The following is a 14289-nucleotide window of genomic DNA, read 5'->3' as shown; positions in this document are numbered from 1 at the left end:
TTCCGGACATTCACAGATGATGTGCACGAAAGTATCCACTAATTTTAATATTTATAACCTAACAAACTTAAACTAACTATGCACTTATAGGCAGTGTACCTAGTCAGATAACAGTATAGCTTGGGTAAGTCGGGTGTCGATCACAGGGAACGGTGTTACTAATTAATTTACTTACTATTAAATTAACCTAATTATTAACAAGTTTAAAAGGGGTTTTATCTGATTTTACAAGATCAGACGAACTTTAATTCAAATTCAATAAGTAAAAACACACTCTTGTTTAGTTTGAATCCACTTCTTTCTTATGGCTAGCTAATGTTTATGGATTATCTAGTTGGTTTTGATTATATTAGTAATTTAGTTCTAACTTTACCAATAATTAACTAATTCAGGTCAAACCATGTATGTTCACACACAATTAAACACAGAACTAATTATGAATGTAAATATACTATGTAAGATTTGTTATATAAACGCAATTAAAGTCACAATACACGTTCTCTAGCACAGCTAAGCTTATTTACTCTAATTACTAACTAAGATTGATCAGTCCTAGCTCTAACAATTCATCGTTCACTAAATCATTAGGTAAACAAGTTCATGCAGTTAATGATCACTAAGCTACACAAAACTTGCAATCAAGCAATTAGAGAAACAAACATAAGCATGCTAGGTAATACAAATCAAACACAAGAAATTTTACCAACTAAATAAATCCATAAAAAATAAGTTATTCATAAGTTAGAAGCTTCATCTAGCTAAACAAGAGTAGCTAGATTCAGCTGCTCATCATAGCGACTAACAAACTAACACAAATTGAATTGATAGGAAACATGTTCTTAATTAACTAAAATATAGACCTTTACTCTTTTTGGTGTTGAAAGCCTCTTCCCAAGACTTTTCTCTCCTCAAAATTGTCTTCTGGAACTCCTCTTTCTAGCCAAAAGTTTTCTCTATTCGTAATGGTCAAGGATTTATATAGTTGCTGATATCCATAAATTCACGTCGTGAATAATAGAATATTCACGTCGTGAGTTGTAGATAACCTTGCCCGTCAAGGATAAGTTCACCCGCGTACATATCTTCTAGAACCAACTCTTCACGTCGTGAATTCTTTAAGACTCACGTCGTGAATAATCTTTTTCCAGATTTTCTTCTCTTTTGATCTTTTAATTCCCAAAGTTTCTTTCATTAACGCTTTTAGTCCCTTTTCTTCAAAATGTCTTCTTTTTTTGCTGCAAATAATATTTAAGCTCATAAGTACCATTATTCTAAATAAATTACCAACTTATTAATAAAAATGTACTAAGTTCTCAATTATTACTACTTCCATTTTAAGGTCCCTACATTCAGTGCTTAATTATGTTCTAATAGAGTTGGATGACATCATCTAAGTTTTTAAAACTAAAATGCAAATAGAAAAAGAAAAAAAAATTTGCAAACCAAACTCGGGTTGCCTGCTGAGAAGCGCTTCTTTTTCTTGGAGTCTTGAGCTAGACTTCGTGCTTCCTATGTTGAGTCCTCGGAAGAATCCACCACTAGGATCTTTTGTTCCTTGAATCGCCTCTTGTAAGCTTGAACTCACCTTTTGTATGCCTTCTTTGAATTCTCTTTTTTAACTTTCACCTCTTCTTCACGCTTGCATTTGGTCCCTTTAGTTTCTTCCTTGCACTTCATCGCATCCTCCTCCTCTTTCACCACCGGCTTTGTCACTCTTGAAGTGACCTCCTCTTCATCACTTGTCATCTCCTCATCCTCTTTGCTCACCCAAGAAGGTGGACTTTTGTAAGCTATGACTTCAACCAAAAATGGAACAAATGCTCTTGGTTTTGTTCTTTTGACTTGATGAACTGCCTTGATCTCTTCTTCCATAAGCTTTTCCAGTTCTTCAAGTTCATTATCTTCATTGATTGTGAACACCTCTTCTTGAACATGTACCTTTGGAAAGCCATCTTCTACTCTTCTTGAACATGTTCCAAAAACTTCTTTTTCATTACCAACCCTCAAGGTGAGCTTAGACTCACGAATATCAACCAAAGCCCTAGCAGTGTTAAGCAATGGACGACCAAGGATAATTGGAACATCGGGATCTTCCTTCATATCCAAAACTACAAAATCTATTGGAATTTTTTTTCCAATTTTCACCAAAATATCCTCCACGATGCCCCGGGGTTGTGTCACTGAAGGGTTCGCCATGTGAATCATCATTTTTGTAGCCTTCATCTTCTGAATTTCCAATTTTTGATAAAATGAAAAATGCATCAAATTAATGCTAGCCCCAGCATCGGCTAAAGCATTAACCTTCAATTTTTTACCAAACTCACATGGAAGAGTGAGGCGTCCAGGATCCCCCATCTTCTCTGGTGTCTCTCCCAACACAACTTTTGAGCTTTGTTCACTTAGAACCACCTTAGACTGCTTCTTTAATTGCTTGCGAGTGACTATCAAATCTTGCAGTAATTTTTGATGATCGGGAATTTTGGATAAGGACTCGACAAAGGGAGTATTAATCGGGATGCCCTTCACATGCTTGACAAACTCTCTATGCTCTCTCTCCAGTAGACTAAGGGTAGATTGGGATGGAAAAGGCAAAGGCGGCTGATAAACCGAACCAACTACAAAATTTTTCTGTTCATGACAGGCCCATGTCGTGAACTTATATGGTTCACGTCGTGAATTCTGGAGTTCAGCAGTTTCATGATTTTCGAGCTTGGTCTTCTTCAGCTTTGGATCGAGCTTTTGTGGTTCTTCTTCCAATGCCTCCAGGAACTCAGAGATGGCTTCTTCTTCAATGTCTATGGCCATTACATGAGATTGGGTCTTCTTTTCGGTATTTTTTGTGGATAACTTCTCATGAACTAGAGTGGCTAGTTGACCAACTTGTACTTCAAGGTTATGGATGGATGCTTGCTGATTCTTTATTAAAGTTTGCTGTTCCATAATAGCCGAATCAGTGGCATCGTGTCTCTTTTCCGAAGCTTCCATAAACTTCATCAACTTAGTCTCTAGATTGGGTTTCTTCTCGGCTGGTGGCTGCTCCTTTTGATAGAAGTCTCGATCTGTCTGTCTATACTTGTCTTCTTTTTTGCTTCTTATACTCTTCATATGGCAGCCACTCCTTCTTCGGTTTCCTCCAGTCCTCATCAAACTTATCCCCACTTGAGTAGCACACTTGAGCTTTTCTGTTCCCAAACTCATCTAAATTGCAGTCCTTGGTCAAGTGTGGACCACTACATCTCTCGCAACCCACTCTTATGGCATGTATTGACTGGTCCATTTGTGTTATACTTCGATCCAAATTATTCAGCATAGCCATCACAGCTGCTATTTCTCCAGTTTAGGCCCCTCCACTACTTGTGATTCCATCTTGCCTAGGGTTGTGGTATTTGCGAGAGTGCTTCGCGAATTCTTCAATCAGATCCTTAACCTCCCTTGAATTTTTCTTTGTCAAAGGTCCTTGAGAGTCAAGGAGTTGTCTCGTCATAACGTTGACCCCATCATAGAAGATCGACATCTCTTGTTGCAGATTTAGATCATGCTGAGGGCAATTTTTGAGCAAGCGCTTGTACCGCTCCCATGCTTCATATAATGACTCCCCCGGCTGTTGCTCAAAGTTGGCTATTGCCTTCTTGAGTGTAGCTATCTTGGATGGTGGGCAAAACTGGTCCAGGAATTGCTCACGCACTTGAGCCTAAGTGGTAATTGTACCTGGTGGAAGTGACTTTAACCACTCCTTAGCAGCTCCTTTGAAAGTGATGGGAAGCATCCTAAGCAAGACTGTGTTTCTGTTGACATTTGAGACATTGAAGTAATCTGCAATGTCGTTGACTTCATCTAGATGCTTAAAAGCATCCTGATGATCTTTCCCAAAAAGAGGGATATCCTTTGGTGCAGTCAAGATGTGCCCCTTCAACTCGAATGTGGCAGTGGCAGGTATTGCGGGTTGGACTAAACCGAGACCCATATCTTCTCGGATCCGCTTCTTGTAAGCTCCCATGGACATCTCTTCAATTGCTGCCATCTCGTTCCTTGGCTTGTTCTCGGGTTCACTCGTGTGTTCTTCAAATTCCGGATCGGTATCGTATTCGGACTCGGTTTGGACGGGTGTTTGATCCAAGTGCTCAAAATTGCTCTTGTGCCTCGCGGATGAACTTGAATCTCCTGTCTTCTTTCCCGACTTCCTTGAAAAAGCTGACTTTAATTCTTGTAAGGGCGTCTTTTTCTTGTGAATTGCAGACTCGGGATCTTCAAGTGGTGTCACCAAGGGTGTGTTTGAGCCTCTAGTCATGAACTTCTGCAACTTGCTAAACTAAAAACGTAAAACTGAACTAAAATAAGAAAATACTAAAAACTGGAATTGCAGCTTTCACGTCGTGAATTTATTCAAACTCACGTCGTGAATTCTGTGACAGAGTCAGAAAACAAAGTTTTTTTGTTATATGCTAATCAACTAAGCTAAGCTAATAAACAAAAATAAATAACCAAGTAACCTTTTTGCAGATTTTATTCCACAAAAAGGGGTCGATTAATCTAACGCAACTAAATAAACTAATAATCTAAGCTGTTCCCCGGCAATGACGCCAAAAACTTGATGTGCACGAAAGTACCCACTAATTTTGATATTTATAACCTAACAAACTTAAACTAACTATGCACTTATAGGCAGTGTACCTAGTCAGATTACAGTATAGCTTGGGTAAGTCGGGTGTCGATCACAGGGAACGGAGTTACTAATTAATTTACTTACTATTAAATTAACCTAATTATTAACAAGTTTAAAAGGGGTTTTATCTGATTTTACAAGATCAGACAAACTTTAATTCAAATTCAATAAGTAAAAACACACTCTTGTTTAGTTTGAATCCACTTCTTTCTTATGGCTAGCTAATGTTTATGGATTATCTAGTTGGTTTTGATTATATTAGTAATTTAGTTCTAACTTTACCAATAATTAACTAATTCATGTCAAACCATGTATGTTCACACACAATTAAACACATAACTAATTATGAATGTAAATATACTATGTAAGATTTGTTATATAAACGCAATTAAAGTCACAATACACGTTCTCTAGCACAGCTAAGCTTATTTACTCTAATTACTAACTAAGATTGGTCAGTCCTAGCTCTAACAATTCATCGTTCACTAAATCATTAGGTAAACAAGTTCATGCAGTTAATGGTCACTAAGCTACACAGAACTTGCAATCAAGCAATTAGAGAAACAAACATAAGCATGCTAGGTAATATAAATCAAACACAAGCAATTTTACCAACTAAATAAATCCATAAAAATTAAGTTATTCATAAGTTAGAAGCTTCAGCTAGCTAAACAAGAGTAGCTAGATTCAGCTGCTCATCATAGCAACTAACAAACTAACACAAATTGAATTGATAGGAAACATGTTCTTAATTAACTAAAATATAGACCTTTACTCTTTTTGGTGTTGAAAGCCTCTTCCCAAGAATTTTCTCTCCTCAAAATCGTCTTCTGGAACTCCTCTTTCTAGCCAAAAGTTTTCTCTATTCGTAATGGTCAAGGATTTATATAGTTGCTGATATCCATAAATTCACGTTGTGAATAATAGAATATTCACGTCGTGAGTTGTACATAACCTTGCCCGTCAAGGATAAGTTCACCCGCGTGCATATCTTCTAGAACCAACTCTTCACGTCGTGAATTCTTTAAGACTCACGTCGTGAATAATCTTTTTCCAGATTTTCTTCTCTTTTGATCTTTTAATTCCCAAAGTTTCTTTCTTTAACGCTTTTAGTCCCTTTTCTTCAAAATGTCTTCTTTTTTGCTGCAAATAAAATTTAATCTCATAAGTACCATTATTCTAAATAAATTACCAACTTATTAATAAAAATGTACTTAAATATTGCCTAAAAATAAGTATAAATATGGCAATATCAGCAGATTTTGAAGACTGATTCTGTCTTATCAAACTATTGTCTCATAGTAAGGACGCCTTCGGTTCCATCGAAAGCTTTGGGTTTGCAGTTCCTGAATTCTTTATAGGAACATTCTTTCAGATGAACATGATTATGGGTGATGACACCGTCACTGGTCTCGTTGGTAACCGTTGTGTTGTAGCGTTCCATGGCTGCGGATACTGTAGCTGTGACTGCTGCCTGTAATATTGCAGCATCGAATTGTGGCGGTGGTAGCGGTGGTGGAGTTCCAGTTGCTTGGGTGTTAAAGCATCTAGGATTTCTTCTGGGAGGCATCTTTTATCTAGATAGATGAAAGACAAGATAGGGATAAGTTTTTAGGAATGAAGTCAAGTCAAATGTTATTCGAACTGAGTGCTTCATGTTTTCAAAGTGGCTCTGTAAACAATTGATAACAAAGGTCAATAGACTTATGAATTTATGGTTGTGGTTATCCCTAACTGAAATCCTATGATCAGATTTACTGGAGATAATGAGTCATAAATATAAAGATTTTATGCCTACCACATAGTGTGAGTAGTGTATTTACTAACTCACTAGGCCATATTGGTCTAATAGCTATTAGAGCGATACGTAAGGTTTTCTGCCACCTCGCATGACTCACGAGTGGTTTCCTCTGTTCCGTGCCTACTCCTAATGAAAGTAATCTGATGTCCTCTTATGTTCCTATGATGTCTTCTGGCATACCTCTAGCTTCGTACTCCTTGTCTGATCCCTTCTCGAAGCTCTCTCTATGGCTTCCTCCTTGTTCCTCCTTGACTCCTCTGTTGACTATCCTAGTGAGGTAGTATCTCTAGCTAAGTTGTCGGTACGAGAATGGAAATGTCTAAAGAATCTATGAGAATACTTAATCTATTTCCGGTACTAAATTTTAGCTTGAGATCCTTATTGAGTCTTTTTATAATCACATAGGGTATACAAATTATATATAACTTGGGTCTAATAGACATTCGAATATGTGATACTACTCTAAATCAACATCCAAACAAGGAAAAAGAAGTGAAGCAAAACCACACATTCTAAGTCTATGAGATATTTATTATATATAACTTTAGGATGCATACACTTTGCAATTATAGACCGATCAGTAAAGGTCTTTTAATTCTCATATAATTAGTTACAATTATTGAAGATAATCATATAGTATCTTTGTTTTGGGTTTGATTCTTAAGTTTCTTGTTATTGTACACTTTTAGTATTGATATTGGATAGTATCTTAAAATACTCATATAGTATTTTACGTAATGTTTTGTTCTAAATAATTCTTTGGACCTAGAATTTGGTAAGTTTTAGGTTTGTCGAAACACCACTATCATTCCTGAACACGCGTTTACCATATCTCAAATAAATATAGTTGATCAGGCTATATTCATCCCAGATACGATTACATAACTGCCCAGGTTTGACTGTTGTGCCCAACACTTAAATAGTTTTGTTCTGTTCTACTTGTGATACTTATTCTAGTATGTATATAAGTGAGCATGTATACTTTTGGATAATATTGATATATTTATAAGTATACTTTTAGACAGAGCACTTCGACCTATTTATAGCTGTATATCTTTTATAGGTTGATATACTTAGTTCACTACACACAATGCTCTGATACCAATCTGTCACACCCCAAAACCTGAACGATGAAAACATTCGGGGGTGGAGGACATCATAAGTTGTATCACAGCAACTGAATAATTGTAATCAAAGCAACAATATTCTTTAATATATATATATATATATATATATATATATATATATATATATATATATATATATATAAGTGTTTACATCGAGCTCAAAACATTACATGTTGTTATAGTATGATAGTATCAAAGGATAAGACGAGAAACTACTGCTCCGTCTTCACGAACTCCGGTTGGATACCTGTCTTAATATATTCCTGACAATACAGGTATTTTGAAAGCGAGTATCAGCTATAAAGCTGGTGAGTGCATAAGATTTATTTTAAAGTAAGAAACTTCATTGACAATTGAACAAGTTTGAAAGATTGACAAGAAAACCATATGTTCCCTTAAAAGTAAAGTAATACCAAAACAATTTCCTCTATAATCATTTGGTTTATACTAATTGCATATAATAAATACAAGACGGATAATCGGTTTTCTGATTCATCCGTACCCCCACATCCAAAGAAGGAAAAGGAAAGTAAAACTTGGTTCACATAATCTCTAATCTATCTAGTCTTCATTATATATAACTCTTTCATATAAACTGAAGGATTATAGTTATAATTAAAAGTAATCTATGTTATTCTGATTCTGACTAAGAGGTGAGTTAATATCCATGAAAACTTAGCTTATACGCATTATGATATAATCAAGATTGGGCGTATAATAAATTGTGGTGTTCTACCCTAGTTTCACATCCAAACAAGGAAAAGAAACTAAGTTAGAAATCTCACATTCTATTTTCTACCAGATCATGATTATATATAACTCGGGAATGTATAGGCGAGTAAATCAAAATAATAACCTTCTTACGAATCCTTTATAATGAACTAGAATGCCTAGTAAATGTTACCACTGAACCTAGAAAAACCCATATTCCTTAACTGTTATTGAACTATGGTTTAATTCCCTATAACCGTTTAACTGAAGGTTGCCGTACTGTGTTATGGAATACTTAGCTTGTAACTCTCCAAAAGTACGACTTAACGAATGTATAAATATACTATGGAATAGTATACTTAGTTTTATATCTTGTAAAACCATTATTTGTATTGGATATTATGCTATGAAATAGCAATTTCAGTCTCAGGTCATAGTATATTAAATATACTATGACAGACTATAGTACGATCGTTATGTTCCTCTGAATAGTACTCTGAATACACTTTGAAAAGACTATCATGTGATTCACATTGTACATACTTATTATACATAATCAGAAATGGATGGACAATTGATTGTGCGGTCCTATCGTACCCCCACACCCAAACAAGGAAAAGGAAAGCAAAACAGAGTTCACACAGCCAACCGTCTATCAGTTTCCCATTATACATAACTTATGTGTATATACTAAGCAATCACAGAAACTACTACCTATAGTCTTGTTATGTTTGGGTCTTGGTACTATAGGCGCATACCCACCTATGATTGGTGTCATTGTACAATGCTCGCATACCCATGTTAAATGAAGGTTAATACCGTGCCCGGGTATGCCTTTTATATATATGGTACATTGAAAGATGTACCTTTTTGCGTTCCTTATATTTAGTTCGTATTATTGTTCGTACTTTGTGAATAGATAAGACTAACAAGTATTAGATATCTATGCATTGCTATGACTTCAATGAACTACCAAGTGATAAGTATGGATCTACCATGTAATGAGGATTGACTCTCTAACTATACTCCCTATAGTTTACTAGTAAGTTCTATGTAATTGACGGACTGAACTGAATTGAACTGACGTAACCTGAATGAATACCATTGCCACCCAAGGTATTAAACTGACTTCTAGAACTTTTATATCTACGTACATATACATAATATATAAGTAATATTTAAACAACATTCGGACAAACAACCTTACTCCAAGCCCACATCCAAACAAGGAAAATGAAATAAAGCTGGTAGTTGGTCCTAAGTCCTTTAAACCCTACTTATATAACTATATCTACATAGACATCAATTATACACAATATAAGTTAAAAGATTTTAACAAAATATTTAAAAGCATTTTCTAATATTTAAAAGAGTTTATTTACATTTAAAAGCATTTTGATGACTTGATGTAATTTACAACATTTAAAAGCATTTTGACGACCTGATGTCATTTACAACATTTAAAAGCATTTTATTTATAATAAACACAATTTCTTGTGTTTAGACTTGTATTCACCCCCTTAAAATAATGAAAAGTGATAAAATGTCGGGGTATGAACTCACCTTATGATTGGTGATCCATATGATTCTAGTAAGAATGAGAAGTTCCACGAATGAAGTTCTGATACACAAATGATTCCTAATTGACATATATTGGTACATATATGTATATAATTAGTGTATAATACAACTAATCATGAAGGACAACAACTTAAGGGACTAAGGAACATTGGATTGAAGTATTGAATCACATGTGATTGATCAAAGGAGAGTGGGTGGCACTATCTTTGTGTTTACGACAATGGATTTACGGCCAAGGGAGTTGACGGCCGTAAACTCATGGTCAATTATACAGAAGTGTGTGTTTTAAGATCCTACAACATCCAATGAGGGTCCAAGGTCTAAGGCTTGGTCATTACAAGAGTTTAAAGTCAGAACATACTATAACATCGAGTTTACGGCCATGGGAGATCTTCAGCCGTAAACTCAAGATGCTCTTGGGAAAATTTATGTTTCAAGGGTGTGATTCAAGGCTTCCTAGTAGATATGAAGTATAATGAAAGAATACTTACGATATGGAAGCTAAAAGAGTTAATTTCGGGCGAAAACACTAGTGTGTGTTCTAGGTGTTCTTGGTGAAAGTTGAAGATCTAGTCAAAAGTTGATTTCCATGGATGAAATCAATGAATGAAGCTAGTTAAGAAGGTGTATCAACTAATCAAGGGATAGAACACTTACACTTTTGAAGATCTAAGACGAAAAGTTGGATGGTAATTGAGAGACAATGGATGAAAATTGGTCAAGGAAAGAAAGAATGAAAGAAATGGCCAAGACTTATATATATAGAGGTGAGTTTAGGGACCACTTGGAGTTTATGACCGTAAACTATAAGTTTTGTGGCAGTGAAATCATGTTGGTGGTGGTTAAGGATAGATTGTTGGTGTGTGGTTCTAGCAGGTACTTTCTAACACGCATTCCTTGAGTGTACTGAGCTCAGAACACTCAAACAGTCTCTAAACAGTGCTAAAAGATATCAGGAGTGAGTCTAAGTTTGATTGAATTGAACAGCTTATAAGGCAAAAAAATTCAGGTTGTCACACTACTCTACAAGACATACATATGGATTCAATTATAAAGGAACATTACATTATACGTAAACTAGTTAATACAGGGTTGTGAGACACGTCTTCAATTGTACCCTTCGGGGTGCAGGTTAAATCGTATCGTTTTATAACCAGAGTCTCCTGGAGGGAGAGCGTGAGATTTGTGAATAGATCTATTCGGGACTAACAATCCTACACCTGAACCAACTAGCTACGGTTAGACAGGCATGCCTGGGGTGACAAATGTCATAATGTCCGACCCATGAAGAACGTAGTAGAGGTCACTAGGTCCTATCAAGCATGGTTATACGAACTCACAACAGTATAAATTAGTGATTTGTATACGAGATTTGAATTCTTCAAATAGTTTTATTTTAAGTAATAAAACACTATACGTACTGGTGGTAGACATGGTTTTCAAACAAGAACTTACTATACATTCTGGTGGAAGCCAGGGCTTTCAAACAAAAACATACTTTACATTACTAGTGATATCCAGCGACTTTCATATATGTTTAAGGAAATTCAGTAACAAACATACACTTTGGTCTTAGGGCTTAAGACTAGTTTTCACTACTATAGAAAATATTGGATTTTCTTGAGAAACATACAAACATTTTCACAGATTCAAAGAAAGGTTTTCATTACAAAAACATGCTTATAAACTCACCAGCGTTATGCTAACACTCTTTCAAAACCGCTTGTTTTCTCAGGAAATCAATAGACAGGTGCTGCTACAGGCGTTTGAGAAGACGGGGCGTATAAGTCACGTCTTTATATTTTGCTATACTTTTGATGTAAACAAATATGGATCAAACTGATGTAAATACCTAGTATATATTCAATGTAATGGTTGTGTTTACTTTGATTACTTTGATGCCATTTTTGTGATAAGGCACATGATGTCCTCTACCTCTGAACGTTTCTGCTGTCTCGGTTTGGGGTGTGATAGATTGGTATCAGAGATATTGTTTGTAGTGAACTAAGTATATCGAACCTTACATGGTATACAACTATAAACACTAATGGGGCCGGAGTGCTCTGAAACTAAAAGTATACTTTTAAAATCTAACTATCTGATAAGAAGTATACAAGTATACATATATACCAGGAGCAATATCACAAGATGAACAGAACAAATGTATTTAGATGTTGGACACTACAGTCAAACCTGGGTAGTTATGTAATCATATCTGGGATAAATATAGCCTGATCAACTATATTTATTTGAGATACGACCAACATATGTTTGGGAGTGATTGTGGTGTTGCAATAAGTCTAAAACTTACCCAATTCCATACAAAAGGGAACAATAGAACAAAGTATACAAGCTAAAATATTATAGGAGTATTTGGTATCACTACGGTACTAGAGCCAAACACAATGCACATATTTCATTTTAAGTGTACCTATATTTTTAGGGCGATTCTTTACTTGCTTTAAGTAGAGTTCTATTATAAATCACTTGATAGAGCACTACTGCTGTTAGGATAAGATATCTGTGAAGGGTTTTGAACACTCTAACACTCCTTTGGTGTGCATACAATGTCATGTGCTTTGGATCTATGGTTTCACTATTATACATGCAAATATACAAAATTCCAAAGCATCATCCTAACTAGCATATTATGGAGCAACTATACTACAAAAGTCTAGTTAGATGACATACCTTTTGATGATGCTTGAAGTCTTAAACCTTTAAGAGCTTAGCCACAATAGTGTGGAAGCCTCAAATGGAATCACACAGCACCACTAACATATGGAATAACTTGAGAAGAAGGTTACCTTGGTTCTCCCTATGAAATCGTCCCTTTCCCTCTCTTAGTGTGTCCACTAGTGCCATTTTATGAACCATGTGATCCTTTATATAGTGTGCCTCATTAGGGTTACACCATGTAAACCCTAATGTGCATGACTTTCCATTTCCTTCATGATCCATGGGCTTTAACCTCCATGGAGTATCCATCGGTTACCACATGGGTTAAGCCCAACATGAAGGATAATGGATCACAAGCCCACATATATAAGAATGAATGATATACATAATCAATCCCGATATATTTAATTAGTCTCTTTTGATCACAAAAGTAATTCCAAATTAATTGTTGATCAATACTAATTAAATAATTTGATTTCATATTAATATATTTGAAATTATAATATGTTAATATAAATCATAAATAACCTTTTCTCACTTGTCTATCCAATCGTGTGGATGCCGTGCAACCCAAATAGACCATGCTACTATCGGGTCGAGTACGTAGCAATAATAGTTATCGACTTAGACATCTAATCCAAAAGTCTTCCACTTGCATAAGTCTAAAACTATCATTCAAGTATGACTCCAAGATCCTGACTAGCAATCATAGCTCTTAAAGCCATTGTCGAACTCCGACCTAGTCAAATGACGTGTCCATTAGATAAGGGATGATATATTCCTCCATTATAGATATCATATGTACTGAGACCTGGATTATAATCATTCTCTCTGTACATTTGTTATTTCCCGATTTCCGATTTATGACGACCGACTAATTGAATAAATCAAATAAGTCCACGCTTGGCCATGCACTTAGGGGTGTCATCCGTAAATCATCGAGGGGCTCACAGATATCACTTTATCCCTCTAAGGCTAAAAGGAATGGAAAAACTTCGACCCAAATGCTCGCTTGTACTTACTCATCAAATCACACACAACAATATGTTTTATAACAACCAAGTTACTGGTACGATTACATATGTCAATGTGCAACCAACTCGCAACTACATTTCACAAGTCTCAATTTGAAGAATATAAGATATTATCATCTCATGATTCACTCGTGATAAAATCCATGAAGTAATTTAATTGAGCATGAGTTGAATCCAATACTCGAATCTCATTCCAGGAGCAATCATGAACACTGCAGCCAGTTTGTCCGAGACAAACTACAGACCCATTCATGACAGTCTTGCCTCAATACCTACTTCCAAAGTACGATCGACTATGGATGGCTTGAATAACCTAGTTATTCGGGAAGTCAAAACATGCAAAGTGAAACACAAGAATAATTGAATCCAATAAGGTCTTAGAACTTATGAATATAAATAAAACACCTTTTATTTATCACCATATTGATTACACATTATTCATTGCATAATGTTTCGATTTATCAACTTAATACATGAATTAAAACAATAGTTGTCCCATGCTCCAAGCTTGTACACTATCTTTTCTAAACAATAGTTATGCCATACTCCAACTATGCACACTATGTTTGTCTATGATCCTCACTTTGTGAAATAGATCAATTGAACATGATTCTAATGATGCTCATTTCACAATCCTAAATCCCTACCGTAAATATAAGAATCTCAAATTCTTGTCAATTACTGTAATCTGTT

General features: G+C 35.4%; 1 non-coding gene across 1 annotated transcript; it reads left to right on the top strand.

Moving 5' to 3' along the window:
* Positions 1–3530: 3530 nt before the first annotated feature.
* LOC111882901 (small nucleolar RNA R71) lies at positions 3531–3637 on the top strand. The gene has a single exon (XR_002847273.1). It is a non-coding gene; the product is annotated as a small nucleolar RNA R71 (small nucleolar RNA).
* The last annotated feature ends 10652 nt before the right edge of the window (positions 3638–14289 follow it).

This window comes from Lactuca sativa, chromosome 4, assembly GCF_002870075.4.
Source record: "Lactuca sativa cultivar Salinas chromosome 4, Lsat_Salinas_v11, whole genome shotgun sequence".
Taxonomy (NCBI): Eukaryota; Viridiplantae; Streptophyta; class Magnoliopsida; order Asterales; family Asteraceae; genus Lactuca; species Lactuca sativa.
The sequence above is the reverse complement of the archived record's forward strand: the minus strand, read 5'-3'. Positions and strand labels throughout refer to the sequence as shown.